Genomic DNA, 7,946 nt, shown 5'->3' with positions numbered 1-7,946 from the left:
AGGCTGAGGCAGGTGGATCACGAGGTCAGGAGATCAAGACCATCCTGGCTAACACAGTGAAACCCTGTCTCTACTAAAAATGCAAACAATTGGCTGGTCATGGTGGCTCACGTCTGTAATCCCAGCACTTTGGGAGGCGGAGGCAGGCGGATCACGAGGTCAGGAGATCGAGACCATCCTGGCTAACACGGTGAAACCCTGTCTCTACTGAAAATACAAAAAAATTAGACGGGCATGGTGGCAGGCGCCTGTAGTCTCAGCTACTGAGGCAGGAGAATGGCATGAACCTGGGAGGCAGAGCTTGCAGTGAGCTGAGATCACACCACTGCATTGCAGCCTGGGTGACAAAGTGAGACTCTGTCTCAAAAATAAATAAATATATAAAAATACAAACAATTAGCCAGGCGTGGTGGCAGGCACCTGTAGTCCCAGCTACTTGGGAGGCTGAGGCAGGAGAATGGTGTAAACCTGGGAGGCGGAGCTTGCAGTGAGCTGAGATGGCACCACTGCACTGCAGTATGGGCGACAGAGCAAGACTCCGTCTCAAAAAAAAAAGTAAGCAAAAATCTTTTAATATCTCTTAGTAATACTGCACAAAAACCTTGTTTAAAAGAGAAAGCCAAATTATCTCTTTGCATGTTTATTATTAATGCCAAAGCTAATTTTAATAAAATCTCATAAAGAAATCCATCTAATTTCAACCAGTTTTGACCACACAAGGTAACATTTTCATAAACCTTTTATAACCTCTTAATAATGTTTCCATTCCCTTTTTTTCCAACTTTTTATACCCATTTCATTTTATCTATTATCATTCTTCAATTTAAAATAACTTTCTTTTTTTTTTTTTTTTTTGAGACGGAGTCTCGCTCTGTCACCCAGGCTGGAGTGCAGTGGCGCAATCTCTGCTCACTACAAGCTCCACCGCCTCCCAGGTTCACGCCATTCTCCTGCCTCAGCCTCCCGAGAAGCTGGGACTACAGGCACCCGCCACCAGGCCTGGCTAATTTTTTTTTTTTTTTTTTTTTTTTTTGTATTTTTAGTAGAGACGTGGTTTCACCGTGTTTGCCAGGATGGTCTCGATCTCCTGACCTTGTGATCCGCCCGCCTCGGCCTCCCAAAGTGCTGGGATTACAGGCGTGAGCCACCACGCCCGGCCTTTTCTTTTTTTTTTTTGACACGGAGTCTCACTCTGTCGCCCAGGCTGGAGTGCAGTGGCTCCATCTTGGCACACTGCAAGCTCCGACCCCTGGGTTCACACCATTCTCCTGCCTCAGCCTCCTGAGTAGCTGGGACTACAGGTGCCTGCCACCATGCCCAGCTAATTTTTTTTTTTTTTTTTTTTAGTAGAGATGGGGTTTCACCACATTGGCCAGGATGGCCTCGATCTCCTGACCTTGTGATCCACCCGCCTTGGCCTCCCAATGTGCTTGGATTACAGGCATGAGCCACCATGCCCGGACTTTTTTTTTTTTTTTTTTTGAGACAGAGTTTCGCTCTGTTGCCCTGGCTGCTGGAGTGAAGTGGAATGATCTTGGCTCACTGCAACCTCTGCCTCCTGGATTCAAGCAATTCTACTGCCTCAGCCTCCAGAGTAGCTGGGACTACAGGTGCCTGCCACCATGCCTGGCTAATTTTTTGTATTTTTAGTAGAGACAGGGTTTCACCATGTTAGCCAAGATGGTCTGGATCTCCTGACCTGGTGATCTGCTTGCCTCGGCCTCCCAAAGTGCTGGATTACAGGTGTGAGCCACAGCGCCCAGCACTAAAACAACTTTTTAAAAACTTCTAAAGTAGACAAAAAATCAGTTTTCCTTTAACAAAAACCACATTCTCATGTCTTCTTATAACATTTTTTTACTTTTATCAAAACCACATCCTACTTTTCTTATATACTTTGCATACAGAACTGTTTCTCTTGTATGTAGTAGTTTTTTGTTGTCTTTTTCCTTTTGTATCTAGTAGTTTTAATTACACATATTCATTACAGTATTAGCTCTTAGTAACCCTAATTTTTAGTGTAAAACCTACGAAGTAGGCAATTTTAATTATGTACCAGGTGCAGATCCCAGGGCAAAGGACAGATCTGTGAAGATGCCGCCTGGAGGATCCAGCCACTCCAGCATGGCCAGAAGGCACAGCTGGAATAGTGAGGATGGGGCTGGGTGCTGTCCCCGGGCCTCACCATGGCCACCTGTCTAGACCTGGAAATCTAAAGGCTCAAATTCAAAGACATAAGCTCACAGACAAAACAAGGAAGTATCAAAAATTATCATAGAAGCAATAATTTTATGACTTTAAAATATCTAGCAGAGATAACATAAACCTGGTAGACTGATAGACCCAGGCAAAACAATGTTTAAATTAAATTTTGAAGATGTTTCTGTTTGATTTTTACCAATTTTTGAACTGGTTTTATTTACCAAAGATTATTAAAGTCACTTGAACTTGAAAAGTATTTGGGTTTATTTACTTAATTTATGAGTATTCACTTATTTATAATCTAGTTTGATACCATATGGACAATATATAAACATAGACATGTACACATATAACACATATAAACCAACACAAATAAAGACTTTATATCTTTATTTTTTAAAATTTTAGCCGTGAGACTGGTAAAACTCACTAGTTTAAAAGGACAGTTGGATTAAAACTCTGCCTTTGTAAATGGAAAAGTTTAAAGTGTATTTTTTTCATTCCTGCTCCTTCTGTAAGGTTTGTTTCACATGGCTGAAGCCCTGAGTTTTAGAGAAAACAAAGTGGCAAATTTATATCTCAAAGCACAAAAAGAAAATTTAAGCTTTTTGAAAAAGGAGTTTGGGTGTGTTAGATAAAGATTAAAAATGAATGCCATTCATAGCTTGCCAGGAGTTTTTTTTTTTTTTTTTTTTTTAAAGCGCCAGACTCTGTGGCTCATGCCTGTAATCCCAGTACTTTGGGAGGCTGAAGTGGGTGGATTATGTGAGGTTGTGAGTTCAAGGCCAGCCTGGCCAACATGGTGAAACCCCATCTCTACTAAAAATACAAAAATTAACTGGGTGTGGTGGCAGGCACCTGTAATTCCAGTTACTTGAGAGGCTGAGGCAGGAGAATCACTTGAACCCAGGAGGCACACGTTGCAATGAGCCAAGATTGTGCCACTGCACTCCAGCCTGGGCAACAGAGCAAGACTCTGTCTCAAAAAAAAAAAAAAAAGGAAACACAAAATCACAAGAATTTACCATAGGATTTTACAAGGAAACATATAGATGAGCTAGAGGGAATTTAGAAATCTTATTAAAATAACCAGCTAAATCCCAGAAAGTTGTATTTTGGAGACTAACCTAGCTAGACAGTTTTTAATTTAGTCTGTTTTCTCACTGCATTGCTGAACTCAGGGAGGGCCCATTAATGAACATGGCCAACAAAGCATTTGCAGTTTGGGGGCGCCTAATAATTTAAATATGTGAAAGCAGGCACAGCTGGAAAACAAAGCACCCAGCTCTTTAAATATATATATATATATATTTTACACAGGGTCTTGCTCTGTTGCCCAGGCTGGAGTGCAGTGGCGTGATCTCAGCTCACTGCAACCTCCACCTCCCAGGTTCAAGTGATTCTTGTGCCTCAGCCTCCTGGATGAGTAGCTAGGATTACAGGCACGCACCACAATGCCCGGCTAATTTTTTGTATTTTTAGTAGAGATGGGGTTACACCATGTTAGCCACACTGGTCTCGAACTCCTGACCTCAGTTGATCCACCTGCCTCAGCCTCCCCAAGTGCTGGGATTACAGGTGTAAGCCACTGCTCCCAGCCTAAAAATCAAGAATTCTAATTTTACATTGAATCCTGGGTCCCCCCAAAAGAGGGAAATACCATGAGACAGCACCATGTTTCCACAGTGCACCTTGCTGCAAGGTCATTCCCCCAAAGCTGGTGGGTAACTCAACACCAACCAGCCCACTCTGTGATCAGCCCATCCCCCATAGAAGTTGTTTTTTTTTTTTTTTTTTTTGAGACGAAGTCTCACTCTGTCACCCAAGCTGGAGTGCAGTGGCACGATCTCAGCTCATGGCAACCTCCACCTCCCAGGTTCTAGTGATTCTCCCGCCTCAGCCTCCTGAGTAGCTGGGACTACAGGTATGCGCCACTATGTCTGGCTAATTTTCGTATTTTTAGTAGAGACGTAGTTTAAATTTCCCTCTAAGCCAAATGCAGTGGCCCACGCCTGTAATCCTAACACTTTGGGAGGCCAAGGCAGGCAGATCACTAGAGCCCAGGAGTTTGAGACCGGCCTGGGCAACATGGCAAAACTCCATCTCTACAAAAATACAAACGTTTGCTGAGGGTAGTGGCACATCACGTACCTGTAGTTCCATCTACTTGGGAGGCTCAGGTGGGAGGATCACTTGAGCCCAGAGGTCAAGACTGCAGTGAGACATTATTACGCCACTGTACTCCAGCCTGGGTGACAGAGGGAGACTCTGTCTCAAATACTAAATAAAATAAAATAAATGGCCGGGCGCGGTGGCTCAAGCCTGTAATCCCAGCACTTTGGGAGACTGAGATGGGCGGATCACAAGGTCAGGAGATCGAGACCATCCTGGCTAATACGGTGAAACCCCGTCTCTACTAAAGAATACGAAAAACTAGCCGGGCGACGAGGCGGGCGCCTGTAGTCCCAGCTACTTGGGAGGCGGAGGCAGGAGAATGGCGTGAACCTGGGAGGCGGAGCTTGCAGTGAGCTGAGATCCGGCCACTGCACTCCAGCCTGGGCGACAGAGCCAGACTCCGTCTCAAAAAAAAAAAAAAATAAAATAAAATAAAATAAATATTTAAATAATAAAAATAATAATAACAAAATAAATATTTATAAAAAGAAATAAAATAAAAGTCCCCTCTAGATCCTTTCTTGTGTTAATGAAGGGGAAAGAGAAGCCGGGAGAAGTAGAAGTAAATGGGAGAGCAATTCTTAAGAAAGTAAGAGAGGCCGGGCGCGGTGGCTCAAGCCTGTAATCCCAGTACTTTGGGAGGCCGAGACGGGCGGATCATGAGGTCAGGATGAGACCATCCTGGCTAACCTGGTGAAACCCTGTCTCTACTAAAAAAATACAAAAAACTAGCCAGGCGAGGTGGCGGGCGCCTGTAGTCCCAGCTACTCGGGAGGCTGAGACAGGAGAATGGCGTAAACCCGAAGGCGGAGCTTGCAGTGAGCTGAGATCCGGCCACTGCACTCCAGCCTGGGCGACAGAGCGAGACTCCATCTCAAAAAAAAAAAAAAAAAGAAAGAAAGTAAGAGAACAGAGATACCAAGCACATAATTTTCTCTTTTTTTTTTTTTTTTTTTTTTTGAGACAGAGTCTCACTCTGTTGCCCGGGCTGGAGTGCAGTGGCGCGATCTCAGCTCACTGCAACCTCCGCCTCCCCGGTTCAAGTGATTCTCCTGCCTCACCTCCCAAGTAGCTGGGATTACAGGCATCTGCCACTATGTGCGGCTAATATTTTGTATTTATTAATACTTAATAAACTGCTATATATATGTATATATTATTAGTTCTGTCCCTCTAGGAGAACCCTGACTAATACAGGGTTTTTTGTTTCTTTGAAGGCAGGGTCTCATTCTGATTGCCCAGGCTGGAGTGCAGTGGTGCAATCTTGACTCACTGGAGTCTCGAGTTCCCAGGCTCAGGTGATTCTCCCATCTCAGCTCCCCAAGTAGCTGGGACTACAAGTGTGTGCCCCCACACCTGGCTAATTTTATGTATTTCTTTTTTCAGTAGAGACAGGGTTTCGCTATGTTGCCTAGGTTGGTCTCAAACCCCTGGACTCAAGAAATCCGGCCTCTGCCGCTCAGAGTGCTGGGATTACAAGTGGGAGCCACTGTGCCTGGCCTCAGGTTTTAGTTTTTTGTTTTTTTTTTCTAAGACGGAGTCTCGCTCTGTCGTCCAGGCTTGGAGTGCAGTGGCGCAATCTCAGCTCACTGCAAGCTCTGCCTCCGGGGTTCCGGCCATTCTCCTGCCTCAGCCTCCTGAGTAGCTGGGACTACAGGCGCCCGCCACCTCGCCAGGCTAGTTTTTTGTATTTTTTAGTAGAGACGGGGTTTCACTGTGTTAGCCAGGATGGTCTCAATCTTCTGACCTCGTGATCCGCCTGTCTCGGCCTACCAAAGTGCTGGGATTACAGGCTTGAGCCACTGTGCCTGGCCAGGTTTTAGTTTTTTATCTTCTCTAGTTTTCGCTAAACTAGAAAAGGGCCAGCCCTTCATGTATTAGTTCTTTCTTTCCATTTTTTTTTTTTTCTTTTTCTTTCTTTCTTTTTTTTTTTTTTTTTTTTTTTTTTTGAGACAGAGTCTCACTCTGTTGCCCAGGCTGGAGTGCAGTGGCATGATCTTGGCTCACTGCAACCTCCACCTCCTGGGTTCGAGCGATTCTCCTGCCTCAGCCTGTCTAGTAGTTGGGACTACAGGCATGTGCCACCACGCCTGGCTAATTTTTGTATTTTTAGTAGAGATGGGATTTCACCATGTTGGCCAGGCTGGTCTCAAACTCCTGACCTCAGGTGATCCACCCACCTTGGCCTTCCAAAGTGCTGGGATTACAGGCATGAGCCACGAAGCCCAGCCAAGAGAATTTCTAAGACTAGCCATGACATGATTATGTGTCTGTCTTTTAATTTACTCTCATAAATACAAATAAACACAATTATTTAGAATGAGAATCTCTAGAATCTTTTTTTTTTTTTTTTTTTTTTAATTGAGGGGTCTTTCTGATTTCAGGAATCCATTTTTTGGCCACTGATTAGAATTGCCTATGTTGCATTTATTCCAATAGTGACTGAATCCAATAGTCTCTTCATGGAAAGCCCACGATGTAATTTTCCAGGTCTAGAAAAAGAGGTGTTTCCTAGAGAGCAGTAGAAAAGGCAATCCCAAAGATCTCCACCCAAACATTCACTCCAGGAGTAGCCTGAGATAACAAAGACTCTTGTTGCCACAGACACTTAAGAATGGCGTTTGTGCATACAGTTCCTTCACTAACCCACAAATTTGGGGGCAGGGGCTGGCAGTCACAGACTCATTAATCTATGACACTCCGTAGGCCCTCCTGGGACTGGATCTTCTCTGGATTAATTTGGCAACAGGGGTTGAAACAAAAAAAAAATCCCTTATGTGCCAGCCATGGTGGCTCATGCCTGTAATCCCAGCACTTTGGGAGGCCGAGGTGGGTGTATTACTTGAGACCAGGAGTTCAAGACCAGCCTGGCCAAAATGGTGAAACCCCATCTCTAGTAAAAATACAAAAATTAGCCAGATGCGGTCTCACGCACCTGTCGTCCCAGCTACTTGGGAGGTTGAGGTGGGAGAATCACTTGAACCCAGGAGGCGGAGGTTGTAGTGAGCCAAGATCAAGCCACTGCACTCCAGCCTGGGCAACTCTGTCTCAACAACAACAACAACAACAACAACCACAAAATTCCCTTATGAATGGAACTTATTATTATTATTATTATTATTATTATTATTATTATTTGAGACAGAGTCTTGCTCTGTCACCCAGGCTGGAGTGCAGTGGCACAATCTCAGCTCACTGCAAGCTCTGCCTCCCAGGTTCACTCCATTCTCCTGCCTCAGCCTCCTGAGTAACTGGGACTACAGGCGCCCGCCACCACGCCCGGCTAATTTTTTTTTTTTTTTTTTTTTTTTTTTTTTTTTGTATTTTTAGTAGAGACGGGGTTTCACCGTGTTAGCCAGGATGGTTTTGATCTCCTGACCTCGTGATCCGCCCCTCTCGGCCTTCCAAAGTGCTGGGATTGCAGGCGTGAGCCACCGCGCCCAGCCGGAACTTATTATTAAGACAAACTCTCCTGAGAGCTTGACACATTCAGAACAAAAAGTAGGTTGCTTAAAATCTTACATGTCTTGGGTTCCCAGCCATTTTCAGACAGGCAACCTGGCATGACC

The sequence above is a fragment of the Rhinopithecus roxellana genome, chromosome 10, assembly GCF_007565055.1.
Source record: "Rhinopithecus roxellana isolate Shanxi Qingling chromosome 10, ASM756505v1, whole genome shotgun sequence".
NCBI classification, from domain to species: domain Eukaryota; kingdom Metazoa; phylum Chordata; class Mammalia; order Primates; family Cercopithecidae; genus Rhinopithecus; species Rhinopithecus roxellana.
This window is presented reverse-complemented; position numbering follows the sequence as displayed.